Genomic DNA, 15,128 nt, shown 5'->3' on the forward strand with positions numbered 1-15,128 from the left:
ATTTTCTGCTTAGATGATCTCATTTCTGTAAGTGGGGATTTAAAGTCCCCTACTTTTATTGTATTGTTATCAATAAGTTTCTTTATGTTTGTGATTAGTTGATTTATATATTTGGGTGTTTCACTTTGGGGGCATAAATACACACAATTGTTAGATCTTTTCGGATAGACCCCTTTATTATGATATTATGCCCTTCTTCATCTCTTGTTACAGTCTTTAGTTTAAAATCTAGTTTTTCTGAGGATGCCTGGGTGGCTTAGTTGGTCGACCATCCATCCGACTTTTGATTTTGGCTTAGGTCATGATCTCATGGTTTGTGGATTGAGCTCCACATTGGGTTCTGTGCTGGCAATGGGTAGCCTGCTTGGGATTCTCTCTCTCCCACTCTGCCTCTCCCCTGCTCAAGTGCATGCTCTCTCTCTCTCTCTCTCTCTCTCTCTCTCTCTCTCAAAAATAAATATTGTAAAATAAAATCTACATTGTCTGATATAAGTTTGGCTACTTTGGCTTTCTTTTGACATCCATTAACATGATAGATCCATCCCCTCACTTTTAGTCTGCTGGTGTCTTTAGGTCTAAAGTGAGTTTCTTGTAGGCAGCATATAGATGGATCTTGTTTTATTTTGTTTTTGTTTTTCTTAGGTTTCTTTATTTATTTTGAGAAAGAGGGGGTGGGTAAGGGCAGAGAGACAGAGAGAGAGAGAGAGAGAGAGAGAAAGTATCTCAAGAAGGCTCTGCACTGTCAGCATGGAGCCCAATGTGGGGCTTAAATACACAAAACATGAGATAATGACCTGAGCTGAAGTCAAGAGTCAGACGCTTAAGTGATTGAGTCACCCAGGCACCCCTGGATCCTGTTTTTTTATATCCATTCTTATACCCTATGTCATTTTATTCACATGCATTTTTAAGGTGAAACTTTAACGACACTTTGAGTGTTTAGTAGACTACTCATGGCAACTTGTGATTGAAACTACAGGCTTTAGAGCTGTAATTTAGCTTTTTATAGCTAAATTTGGCTATATTTAGCCTTTTTATTTATTTGTATTTAGGCTTTTTATAGCTGTGTATTTAGCTTGGACAAGTTGCTTAACCTCTTTGTGTCTCAGTTTTTCATTTTCCTTATCTATAAAGTGGGAATAATAATGTCATCTGCCATATAGAGTTATCATGAGAAGAAATGACAAGCATATGTTAAATGTTAGAGCAGTGGCTGGTACACAGTGAACTCTCCCTAATGTTAGCAATTTTCATTTTTGTGTATACTTCCATGTGCCCCTGGGCAATTTTTTTGTTCTCCTCTTTTGTTAAGGTGTCCTGGTGCCAAAGTTCAAGAAGCCCTTCCCCAGGAGTCTCTCCATGCTGCACTTGCTTCTCTTCTGTTGGTCTCTTGTAATATTTCAGGAATGTGCTGTTTTCTTTTCTCTCTCTCTCTCTCTCTCTCTCTTTTTTTTTTTTTTTTTGTAGCACCATTAAAAACAAAGAGTAGCTGTTTTAGGAATTTGGGAAATGAAGGGGAATGAGTCTCAGTTTCACTCTATTTAAAATGAAATAACCTAATAGTTGGGAATAAGCAAGCCAAGATAAGATTTTGGAGATACAGATGGGAGGCGTTTCAGTCTCAACTCCCTTTGGAAACCATGGCTTGGACTTGCCGGTGATGAAACATGAAGTCTGTAATTAAAACTTTCTCTTGTAAGGCTTGGGATATGTTCAGTCTCATCTGGTTATGGCTCATTGGGGAATGAATTTTCTGACGCAAATGAGGTTTAAAAAAAATCAGTGTCTCTTTATTTGGTTAACAGTATTTCTGCACTTTATTTTTCCTTGTCAGCTTTAAAAGGAAGAGGAAAAAAGTAAAGCACCGTGCCAAAACTTGGCAGTAGAATTTCAGTGGGCAAAAATTCTCCGCCTACAGTACTGTTTGAAGTGGCTACACAGTGAGGGCTCCACAGACTATTCTTAATGCATCAGAACACCATGTTATGAATAGTTAAGAAAGCTCAAGAGCCTGGAAGCCAAAAGAAAAGACCAGTGCAGGACTAGAAGGCACCTGTCCTCTGTTATTTCTTGCCCCTTCTAGCAAATATTATCTTTGGCTTAATAGTCCAGGAATTTAAGGGCAGATACACCAATTTACTGCTGACATTGCCGGACTCAGCTTTGCCACTTCTTCCATTGCCAGACCTAAACATTTGAAGGGTGGAGGGCAGGATAAGAGCAGCCAATGGGATTGGAGAGCAGTGGGAACTGACCCTTCCTTTGCTATCCCCCTTCACCCAGCAATATCTTCTAGGGTCATGATTTTTACACCTAGAAATAAAAGCATACAAATATTGAGCATATCTTATAGTGATTAAGTGCTTCTAAGTTGCCATGTACCACGCTAAACTCACAACAACATTATAGAGCAGATACCGTTTCTATATCAAGGGTAAACTTGAGGCTTACAAGAAAAGATTGGGCAAATTGTTCAAGATCACAAGTAGGTCACTGTATTGGTTAGGGTTTTCCAGAAAAACCTAACCAGTGGGAGATATGTATATCTTTCTTTCTCTGTCTTTTGATCTATTCAGGCCCTCCCTGGGTTGGGTGATGCCCACTCATATTGGGGAGGTCAATCTACTTTACAGAGTTTACCAATTCAAATGCTAATCTCATCCAGAAATACCTGCATAGACACATCTAGAAATAATGTTTAATCTGTGTACCCTGTAGCCCGTTGACACATAAAGTTAATCATCAATGCCAGAAGTATTGGATTTTGAATCAGATTTGACCGTTGGGTCAGAGTCTGTTATATCGACTTGGTATCGATGCATAACAAATCACATCATACAAAAGCAAGCACTCAATTTCTATAGTGTCTACAGGTCATCTTGGGTGTTAGCTGATCTAAGCTGGGCTTGCCTGGGTGGGTGGCTGGCTGGGATGGTTCTGTTCTATGTGCCTCTAATCTTCCTCCTGAGACCAGCAGGTTAGCCTGGACATGTATAAAAAGGAAATTGGAAATATGTAAGGTCTCTTAAGGCCTAAGCTTGAGACCAGTATACTCACTTCTGCCTCATTCACTTAGTCAAGCTAAGTCACAAGGCTGAGCCCAATGTCAAGCAGCAAAGAGATATACTCTACCTCTATGGAATATAGCACATGCTGTGAAACACCTGTTGATCCCCCTTCAGAATTATTCTCATTCCCTCAGCTGCTTTGAATATTTATTGCTGATGAAGACTCACAGATAGACCCCCCCCAACCCTCCCGTCCTCCCACTACCACCCTTACCCCTGATCTCCCATCCCCACTGCCTACCGGCAGCTGCTTTGCTCAAGGGTGCCCCCACAGGCCACCCACATGCAGTTACAGGTCAGGTGTGACAGTGCAAAGACCCAACCCCATGCCCCAATTCAAAACATTTCTTTTCTTTTCTTTTTTTTTTTTCAACGTTTATTTATTTTTGGGACAGAGAGAGACAGAGCATGAACGGGGGAGGGGCAGAGAGAGAGGGAGACACAGAATCGGAAACAGGCTCCAGGTTCTGAGCCATCAGCCCAGAGCCTGACGCGGGGCTCGAACTCACGGACCGCGAGATCGTGACCTGGCTGAAGTCGGACGCTTAACCGACTGCGCCACCCAGGTGCCCCAATTCAAAACATTTCTGAAGGGCCACCCCAGTTCCAGAGCTTCCTGTGGGATTGGCTTAGGCCTTGGGTGCAACAGACCAAGTCCTATTTTTTCTCCCTTGCCTAGTCTTGCTTCCCTTGCTCTGATGAAAGTGCTGTTCCCAAGAGCACTCCTCGATAATTGCCACATACAAATCTAATCTTCAACCGGGGAGGAATTCCGAAGACAATGGCAAAGGACATGGATGGAATATAGGAAAGTCAGGACCAACAATGCAATTTACCACACCTTTGCATTTAACAACTAGACTAAACTGCATCCAAGATTAGGACAAAAGTATGTATTGGCAAAACCATTGAGTCTCTGTCTGAAATATCCTAATGTATACTTAAACCATTGGTATTAGAGCTTAAAATATGGCTGAGGTGGAACTGAATGTGCAAAATCTGGTGTTCTGGAGAAGTTGTGGGCAAATGGAAGCTTCATAAATTGAATTAAATTCCAAGTGTGTAGTGGCAGTTCAGTATTCCAAAGATAAAAATGCAGTGAACTGTTTTATAGATATAACTGACTTAATAATATTGATTCTTTTCCATGTCAGGATTTATATATCAGCAGTTTATTTCATTTTCTGAACAAACCCATTCTACTTTTTAAGAAATGTTTATTTATTTTGAGAGAGAGAGAGAGCAAGTGCAAGGAGGATGAGGGGCAGAAAGAGGGAGAGAGAGAAAATCCAAAGCCCCATGTTGGGCTCAATCTCACCATGAGATCATGACCTGGACTGAAATCAACAATCAGACACTCAACCAACTGAGCCCCCCAGTTGCCCCAACCTCTTCTGCTTTTAGGAAATCATTCCATGTATGAAATTATGGCATGTTGTCATAAATTTATTTTTGGTCTCTGATTTTTTTTTTTAATGTTTATTTATTTTTGGGAGAGAGACAGAGTGTGAGCAGGGGAGGGGCAAAGAGAGAGAGAGAGAGACAGAGACACAGAATCTGAAGCAGTCTCCAGGCTCTGAGCTGTCAGCATAGAGCCCAATGCAAGGCTTGAACTCATGAACAGTGAGATCATGACCTGAGCCTAAGTCAAACACTTAGCTGACAGAGCCACCCAGGCACCCCGGTCTTTGATTCTTACTGGATTTCCTTTGCATCAATTTTAAACTGATGTGAAGCTTAGTGAATTCAAGGGACTCTGGGGGAAAGATATGTGTGCAGAATTGTTGGAAATGGGCACTATGGATATAATGAACAGAGCACATGAACATCCTAGGAAAAGAAACACATAGTATTTCTCTGGCCACATAGTATTTCTCCAGAAAAAAAGCAGGAACTGTGAAAGTAGAGAATTTGTTCTACTCAGGGATGTGTCTTGATAGGATAGAAGGACCAGTTGGCAAGGAAGCTAAGAGTCCTAACAGACTATTGCTTATGTGGCTATTTGTCATCTCCAGGGGTATGAAGGGCAAGAGGGGCCAGAGAGCATATCTGAACACTGGTGGCTAAGGGACAGGAGGCCCCAGTAAGACGGAGAAACAGGCTCACAACAGTGATAGATAAACAAAAATTTATTCAATACTTAGGATATACAAGTCATGTTTATATTCATTTTCCTCCTATTTTCTGTAGGAAGGTTGGGGGTTTGTTTGTTTGTTTTTGTTTTATTTATTTATTTTGCAGGGGGAGGGGCAGAAAGAGAGGGAGAGAGAGAATGACCAGCAGGCCCCGTGCAGTCAGCACAGAGCCTGACATGAGGCTTGATCTCACAAACCATGAGATCATGACCTGACCTGAAATCAAGAGTCAGGCACTCAACCAACTGAGCCACCCAGGTGCCACAGGTTGAAGCTTTCTGGTGTGAGTTTCCTATATCAGCTAGGGTCTAGGAAATATTCTTGATATTTTAAAACAGAGAACTTAGTACAAAGAATTAGTCCCACTGGCACTGACAGAGCTGAGAAGCCTAAAGTGGGATCGTACAGCATCCCTGAGGTTAAGAGCAAGAAGCTACTATCACTGCCTAAGCTTAAGGGGCAATAGGATCCAGGGTTACCAAGCGGAAGCGGGCACCTCGGCAGGCCTTGCCACAAGAGCTGGGTTCACAGAAAAGACAGCCACTGCCACAGACAGTGCCTGAAGCAGAAGGAGAGGGGGAGAAATAGCCTGGATTCTCCGTTTCCTCCCCCTAGTCTTCCTTCAGAGCCTCCCACTGGCTGAATTGATGCAGAAACCAGAGGGCCAAGGAAGGTGGGGATGGAAATTCTCATGATACAGAATAGGACAGAGTAGGGCAGGGAATGCATCCAAGAGCAAAACAGGCCAGGATTAGCACATAGCCTCAATTCATCTTCTTTCCATGGAAATGTCTTCCTTCTCTTCCACTTGTGAGTCTCTGATCCCGGACACTGGCCTCATCCAGGCTTCCTTGGCAGCCAGTTTCCAGTTTGGCACCATCAGTAGGTGGTGCAGTCAGAAGGTTGGGAGTAAGAGGAAAGGTCAGATTATTCTCCAGCCCCCCACCTCCCTGTAGGTGTCCCTCCCTGGTTACCAATCCGTCTGGCAGCCTCTTCTGCATGGTTTCCAGTCTCACTAGGATTCACTAGGAGTGAATCCTCTATTTCTGGTTTCTGGGTATCTTAACATTCCCTGTTGTTGATTCTCTTAACCCTGCCCATAGCGATGTCAACTATATCTTTTATTAGAGTCTCTTCAGGGGTGTCTGGGTGGCTCAGTTGGTTAAGTGTCTGACTCTCATTCTCAGCTCAGGTCTTGATCTCAGGGTTGTGAGCTCTGTGCTGGGTGTGGAGCCTGTAAGTAAGTATGTAAATAAATAAACAAATCTCTTCATTTAAACAACTCAGGTTGCATTCTGTTTCCTGCCAGAATTCTGGCTGATACCCTGACCTACTGTATTATTATTTTTTTAAGTTTTATTTATTTATTTTTGGGAGAGACAGGGAGAGCATGAGTCAGGGAGGGAGAGACAGAGGGGAAGAGAGAGAGTCCCAAGCAGGCTCCATGCTGTCAGTGCAGTGCCTGATGCGGGACTTGAACTCATGAACTGTGAGACCATGACCTGAGCCAAAATCCAGAGTTGGACACGTAACTGACTGAGCCCCCCAAGTACCCCTGTATTCTTTTCCCAACTCTTTGCAAGTGTTCTTCTTTCCTCTGCCTAGATCCACAGTGTGTATAGTGGGAAACGCATTGGCCATTGACAGACATGGTTTTATTTTTGATCCAGAATTAAACTGTGTTACTGGCTGGGAAAGTTACTTAACTGAGCCTCAGTCAGTTTTTTTTGCCTGTAGAGTGGGAATAATGATGGGGATTGGCTAGATTAAATAAAATCTGTGCCTGATTGGTATATTCCAGGCCTCATCAGCCTGCTGTCACAGAACAAGTTCTCACATTCTTTTTTTTTTTCAATATATGAAATTTATTGTCAAAATGGTTTCCATACAACACCCAGTGCTCATCCCAAAAGGTGCCCTCCTCAATACCCATCACCCACCCTCCCCTCCCTCCCACCTCCCATCAACCCTCAGTTTGTTCTCAGTTTTTAAGAGTCTCTCATGCTTTGGCTCTCTCCCACTCTAACCTCTTTTTTTTTTTTTTCCTTCCCCTCCCCCATGGGTTTCTGTAAAGTTTCTCAGGATCCACATAAGAGTGAAACCATATGGTATCTGTCTTTCTCTGTATGGCTTATTTCACTTAGCATCATACTCTCCAGTTCCATCCACGTTGCTACAAAGGGCCATATTTCATTCTTTCTCATTGCCCTGTAGTACTCCATTGTCTCACATTCTTTTTATATTCCAATTTTTTTAAAGATTTATTTTCTTTTTTAGAGAGAGAGCACACAAGGAGGGGAGAGGGTCAGACTTCTAAGCAGGATCCAAGCTCAGAGCCCAATGTGGGACTTGATCCCATGGCCCTGGGATCATGACCTGAGCTGAAATCAAGAGTCAGATGGTCAATCGACTGAGCCACTCATGCGCCCTATATCCCAATTTTTATGGTGTGAATCCCCATCCTATTTGGCTGACGGAAGTTAATTCCCTTCAAAGTATCTCCAGTTATTTCTATAAATTCTCAAAGAAACTCCCTTGCTAACCTTTCTTTTGCAGTTGCCATGGATTTTTGCCCTGTTAATTTTCTTCCATCCTAGCTCCCACATGTCCAGCATCTGCTTGCAAGGCCACTTGCTGAGGCTTTGCCAAGGCTGAAGCCTTTCCAGGGCCACTGTCCATCATAAGAACACTGCCTATGCCAAAGTTGTTGACTCTCCGTGCTCTCAGAGTCTAGCCCTTGGAAGGCCTCCATATGGAGAGGAGGGGAGAATGGCCTCCCCTGCCTCTGAGCCAGATTAGCCCCAAACATGCAGAGCCTCTTGAAGTTCCCTTGACTAGTTCCTCACTAGTTTCACATGAAAACAAAAACAACTCACAGAGGTTCTGGACCTTGTTTCCACCCTCTCTTCTAGAAGGAGATCATGGCCAGGCTGGAAGGGGAATAGATGCTTTGCCATCTGCTCCCTGCTTCCTTCCCTCCCTTCCACATCTGTCCACAAACCCTAAGCCCTCCTTCCTTTTCCATTTATTAAACCGAAACTTCTTTCTTCCTTCCTTCCTTCCTTTCTTTCTTTCTTTTCTTTCTTTCTGTTTTGTTTTTTTTGAGAGAGGGCGAAAGTGAGTGAGGGGCAGAGAGAGAGAGAGAATCCCATGAGGGGTGGAGAGAGAGAGAAGGAGAGAGGAAGAGAAAGAGAGAGAGAGAGAGAGAGAAGTGGGGCTCACTTAAAGCAGGGCTTGAGCTCTCCCCATATGGGACTTAAACTTATGAACTGAGATCATGACCTGAGCTGAAGTCAGATGTTTAATGACTGAGCCACCCAGGCACCCCTAAACGGAAACTTCTTTACATATCAGACATTGTGAAATGGAACAGCAAGCGTCAATTAGGGAGGTGAGGTCTGTATGCACTTCTTTATGAGCCAGAGACCACGCCAGTTACGTATGAATGATTCCTAGTACAATACCTGGTACAGAGTGGATTCTCAGTAAACGGTAGATGCTATTATCATATAAATAGGAAATCCCATTTCCCGCTCTTGGTATACTGCAACTTCTTCAAGGTTACATTCAGACATCATTGCTTACAAGAAGACTTGCTGTAATCTGTTTAGTGTGAAGTAATCTTTCCCTCTGAATTAGTTTCCTAGGGCTGCAGTTGCAAAGTAACAAAAGCTGAAAGATTTATAACAACAGAAACTTCTCTCTCACGGTTCTGAAATCCAGGCGTCAGCAGAGCCGCCTCGATTTTGCAGTCTCCAAGGAAGCATGCTTCCTAGGCCCTTTGCAGATTCTGGTGGTTCTCCCAGCTTCTAGTGGTTCTCGCAGCTTCTGGTGGATCTCGGCAATCCTTTGTCCTTGCAGCCTGTGTCTGCATCACTGCAGTCTGCTTCCGCCGCCTCATTGCCACCTTCTTGGTCTGTCTCAGTTTTTATAAGCTCTTCTCCCTTCAAAGGACATCAGCCTAGTGGATCAGGGCCCACCCTTATGACCTCCTTTAACTTCATCATATTTGCAAAGACCCTGTTTTCAAAAAAGGTTACATTCTGAAGTACTTGGAGGCTAGGATTTCAACACATCTTTTTGGGGAACACAATTCAATCCATAACACCCTCCAATAATCTAAATTCTAATAGCAACATTCATTTCTTTTTTTTTTTTTTTAATGTCTATCATATTCTGGTTTGTTTTATAGTAATTGATCTTTTATCTCCCCTTACAACCCTGAACACTCATACTGGACAGAATGTATTTCTGGTTCACTTTTGTGTTCCTGATAGTACCTGCCTGGCCATAACAGGTTTGATAGTTTAATAAATGACTGGGCTCTTTTCCTGACTCATGACCAATCTATGACACTCAAGCATGCTGCTGCCTGCTTGGTATACGTATTTCTGAGTTCCTTGTGTTTTTGGCCCTTTGGCTGATTTCTTTTCTTGGAAAATATAAATTGGGAGGATGGTTTTGGCTGGCTGAAGGCTAGTTACTGCCTGCTTCAGGTGGTGAAATATTTATGTTTTCTGGGGGTGAATAGTGGGCTTCACTCTGCTAGGGAAACAATCTTGTTTGTCCCCAGTTTATGCCTCTTTTTCTTCTTTTGCATTTTTAGCATCCTGATGATGTCCTTAGTTACAGTTGCTATGGAAATATTGTAGTGTTTCCTGCAGTGTTGGGTGGTGTGGTGCCTAGAGCCCTCTTTAGTGCAGATTTATGATGATGCCCAAGCCGTGGGTTTCATTTGCTAGTTTTCTGACCTCATAACTGGTTGTCAACAGGGGAGTGATATGCCTTTATTTTTGTCCCCTGACTTGTTACATTGATTTTCTTTTTCATTGGTTCTGGAGTGCTCATCATCTTCTTAAATACTCAACCGATTATTTCACAGGATGTAATGACAGAGCCAGCCTGTCTTCTTATCATTGAATAAATCAGTAAACAGATGCAGTCTTTCTGATACTAATGCGGTGAGGGGTGATCTAGGCTGGTTAAAACACTCAAAATCTTTTAAGGATGTAGATTTTAAGGATAGAGACTGAGTAATAGGTGGAGGAGAGAAAAATCCAAGTCTGGAGACTTGGACTCTGATGTCTTTTGTCATTGGGAAAGTAATAGTAATGCATGTCCCACCTACTTGATAGGATTGTTGTAAAGATAACTTGATTAATGTCTACAAAAGCAATTTGTAAGCTATACAATGTTGTAAATGCTCTCAAATGCCATTGTGAATAACATCACCTGCAATCTTAATAGTCTTGGCTCTGTCTTTGACCTGGGTGACCATGGGAAGCAACTTAATCTCTGGTGAAGACCTGAGTTGGCCTCTTTACTAAGCCATCTGGGCAAATAAGTGTTTAGGCCACTTAGCAGCATTTTCAAGGTCATCAGCTTCTGTGTGTTAACCTCTTCTATTCTTTCATCATCTTTTACTTTGGGGAGGGAAGGGATACTATGATGTTAATTATCAGGCTACAAAGGAGCAAAAATCTTGATTTTTTTTGATGATATTTCCCAAGTTCGTTAACATAATGCCTTGTGATGTATCTGTTGCTTGTTTGGTGTGTTGGCCTGTGCCATTATAATTTTGCTTCTCCAGAAAAATTTTTTGTAGGATTTTAGTTTAGGGTAGACACTCAGGCACTTACTAGAACACATTTAGGCACGCAGACTTCGACAATTCCAGAGAACGTTTTGAATACATTTAGTGATTTATGTATTTCAGTTTTTGAAAATCTATTAATTTATTCTGGAGATGCTCCAGAAATTGATACCATTGTAATTAAACAGGATTCTTTATGAAGCATTTTGTGCCTGACCACTTCAGATATATATTCATTATGCAGCTTCTCTTGAAGCATTTTCAATTTGTTCATTTGGAGCAAATTTTGTGTGTTGAATGTAATTGGTTCCTAGACACTGACTCATTTTCCGAATACAAGTACACTTTTTTTTTTTTCCAATTGATTTTCTCCTGCCAGGATGTCGTCCAACTCTTCCTTAATGTCCTGTCAGAATATGGTCAGCTCATCATGAACAGGAAAGGGCTTCTTGCCCACTCTTACAAAAGTAGAATGAAGTCACGTATTTTGATTTTTAAATGATAATAAAAGGAGAATAAAAAAAGGAACAGTCAGAAACCTAACTAATTTTCAGGCTTAGGACTCTTATAAAGAGCTTAACCAGATGAGACACCCAAAAACAAAATCTGCAGTTTGCATGGTTTTGAGTGGAATGCATCAAAATTTCCATTTTGCTTTAAATATCAAATAGCTGTAATATGATTCAACATAAATAAACCAAGGAACCAAAGTTTTCATGGAAGACAGTAGCAATTTCATGTGGGCAGACAAGCATCTCAACACAAAAACTTGGCCATATGCTCAGGACTATTCCTACGTATTTAGATTTTTGGTGCAAATTCCATCTTTGTCTCTAGAAAACAAACCCAGAAGGCCTACAGAGTCAATAATGAGGGACTCATTTCAGTAAAACACCAATAATGTTGACCCTAAAAATATCAGAATTTTTAGTTCTACCTAATCTAACAATCACCTTGACAATTTTTGCAGTCATAGTTTCTGATGGGACTGAGCAAAGTGACCATTTGTTTAAGATGAAGTCCAGAGTTATTTAAGCATACAATAAATAGCAGAGATTTGATTCAACTTTATGGATAGTTCACCCAAAAAATGTTCCTCATGGGGCACCTGGCTGCCTCAGTCGGTGGAGCGTGCAACTCTTGATCTCGGGGTTGTAATTTTGAGTCCCACATTGGGTGTAGAGATTACTTAAAAATAAAATCTTAAAAAAAAAATTCCTCATGAATTGCCAAGGAAAGGGATGATTTGTTGCTGTTGAGTTATTTGGTTATTTGCCCTGATCTTCCATTTCAGTTTGGGTGTATATGTACCCTTTACTAAAATAATATTTTGTAGGATAAAAACAGTTTATTCTGCCACAGCTCCTCTTCATTGCTAGTTCAAAACTTTGTCTTTAGTTTTTTCTTTTCAAAATTTTATGTATTTATTTTGAGAGAAAGGGAGAGAAAGAGAGAATGCATGTGCATGTGCATGGGGGAGAGGCAGAGAGAGAGAATTTCCCTGATGTGGGGCTCGAACCTATGAACTATGAGGTCATGACCTGAGCCAAAACCAAGAGTCCAACACTTAACTGACTGAGCCACCCAGGTGCCCCACTTCTCTTTAATTTTTGATTGGTGCCAGTTTGGAGCCAATCTCTTTAATTTTTTTTAATGTTTATTTTTATTTTTGAGAGAGAGACAGAGACAGAGACAGAGAGTGAGCAGCATAGGGGTGGAGAGAGATAGAAACACAGAATCCAAAGCAGGCTGAAGGCTCTGAACTGTCAGCATAGGCCCCCATGTGGGGCTTGAACTCATGAGCCATAAGATCATGACCTGAGTCGAAGTCAGACTCTCAGTCAGACTCAGAAGTCAGACTGAGCCATCCAGGCACCCCTTGGAACCCATCTCTTTAAGCCTCAATTTCTGCATTTGTGGAGTATATATAATTAAAACCTCTAAAATAATATAAAGCTGTTGCAGTGATTAGTGAAAGGGGGCAAAGTATTTAACACAGGGCCTCATACATAGTCAAAGCTCAAAAAATCTAAACTATTTTTTACTTTTACTGATAAAGATATGATCTTGGAAGTCATTAAACTTTTTGCAGTCTGGTTTCTTAGCTGTGAAAGAGGGTGTCTTGATATAAATCTGAAAATGCTGTTAGAATGAATACGGTGCTTTCACACACAAAGTGAATATAGAATTCAAGTAACCGGGATGCCTGGCTGTCTCAGTCAGTAGAGTGCGCAACTCTTGATCTCAGGGTCATGAGTTCAAGCCCCACGTTGGGTGTGGAGCCTACTTAAAAAGAAAAGAAAAAGAATTTAAGCAACTGCCTTTATTAATTAAGACATGGTTTTACCTTATTGGTTGATGTATGCTTTGAAGGAGAACTTGATACACAAAGCTTTACTTTGCCTGGATATTACGGTTATTACCATTTTACCAGGGTTTTTTTGGTGTTCATTATCTACTACAATGTGCTAAGAGTTTGGGTGCAAGTAGTTTATTTGGGATGTGACCCTAGCAAGCATGATTAGGGAGTGGGAAAGTAATATTGACAAGAAAGGAATGTTATTATGGGAAACTTGATAAGCAGGTTGCTGTAGTGGTCAAGGGGGGCTCAATCCCACTGATCCCTCTGAGAGACCTCAAAACCTGTTGGCTTTAACCAACCTCAGCCATTTAGCTCAACACTGTACATATCTTGTCAGTTTCTATGAGTATTACCACATGGAAGTTTGGGAAGCATTGCTACAAAGCTTGGTTGGTAGATATACAGAGACCAAGACTGGAGAAAGGAAAATTTAGTTAAGTAGTGGGGTTAGAAGATGTGAGGTCAGAAGTTGGAGGCTTATGGTCTTTGCGTACCTGAAAACTGAAAGGGAGGTTATCTCATTTGATCCTTGTAAGAATCATGTGTATTGGGATCTTTAGTTTTTCCCACAGCCCCAACCAAACTATTTTACTGATGGGAAAAGGGAAGTTTCAGAGGTTTTGTTATTCACCACAAAGTAACTGCAAGTGCAAAGATTAGGACTTTGATGCGTTTGGTGTTGGATCCCATTCCCTTTTCTCCACTTCACACTGAACTTGTTCTCTCTCCCCAGAAGTGTTCAAGCAGAGACTGGTTGACTACTTGCAAACTGTGGGAGGAATTCCTATACCATGGTATAAAACCAGATGACTTTCAAGGTTTCTGCCATTCATGAATCCGTAAGTGGTCATAATGTTAGTAACAGTTATAGTGTTAAAATAAAAAACAAGTGGAGACCAGTTTTGAAAATTATCTGAGGAGACAAAACCAGTGTAGTCCTGTAGACAAAGCTTAATTTAGCTTATTTTGAAAGACTAACTTGACCTGAGTCATTTCTCACTTACACCTCTGGAAATCACAAGCAAAACTTAAACTGTTTCCCCAAGTTGATATGAGGTATTCAGTGACCAATTCCCTGTCATTTAAGAAAATTCTCATATTATCACCAATCACTGTAAAATATAAAGTCCCTGCTTTCTCACTGTATAAGCCGCTTTATAACAATACCCCTGAGCCTCATTCCGTGTTTGGTTTGAGTGCTCCTGATTTGCCAGCTGCCTTTTTAGTGCACGCACTATAAATTTTTTACTAATTACTACTTTGGCGATTCACTGCTTTTACTTCTGTTATTTCTGAACTTTTAACACATGCTAAGCCATCAATTCTTCCTATAATTTAAGAATTGTTTATTTCTTAAATTCAGAATTTAAGTTCTTGTTTATCTTAATGGACATTAACTGTTTTTGAATTACCTTTGACTTGATACTAATAAAAATGGCTTGTTAATTGTTTAAAGCACTGATTATTAGCTATTCTCTTTAATTAGACTGGAATGTGCTGTTTGAATCAAGAATAGCTTAGGCAACCAGAGGCGATTAAAATGATCAAGCGTGAGAAGGTTGTAAATTAAAGGCTAGACATGGAAACGAAAATGAAGCCCAGATATTGAAAATGCAGAAGGGCAGATTATGTTGAACTGTATCACAGGAACGATCTAAGACTTCATGCAAAATGAAGGGGCTGTTGAGCTATATGAGGAGCATATGGAAGCAGGAGCAAAATCGGCTTTGTCTATGCAGTGTTGTCTGGGCTTTAAGAGAATAACAGCTCTTGTTTCTGGTTTTGCAATTTCAGTGAGATTTAGAATAAGCCTATGAACACTGTTAACGTGTTGGGGGCAGAGAAAGATTCTATGAATTATGTAAATTGTCACTTCAGTCGAGAGGCCCCTGTTGGCTCACATTAACTCCTTGGTCTCAAAGAACTATTGGTTTCTTTCGTATCAGGAATGTAGCCAGAATGCCCACTAG

General features: G+C 41.2%; 1 long non-coding RNA gene across 2 annotated transcripts in view; it reads left to right on the forward strand.

Annotated features, from left to right (window-relative positions):
* The window catches only part of LOC121029619 (uncharacterized), a 34,324-nt gene that overhangs the window by 15,201 nt on the left and 3,995 nt on the right, over window positions 1-15,128 (forward strand). For both annotated transcript variants that reach the window (XR_005789800.1, XR_005789801.1), the window contains exon 2: window positions 13,892-13,997. This is a non-coding gene — a long non-coding RNA (uncharacterized LOC121029619). The remainder of the gene's footprint in view (window positions 1-13,891; window positions 13,998-15,128) is intronic.

Source organism: Herpailurus yagouaroundi, unplaced genomic scaffold (genome assembly GCF_014898765.1).
Source record: "Herpailurus yagouaroundi ecotype Mexico unplaced genomic scaffold, PumYag 139, whole genome shotgun sequence".
Taxonomy (NCBI): Eukaryota; Metazoa; Chordata; class Mammalia; order Carnivora; family Felidae; genus Herpailurus; species Herpailurus yagouaroundi.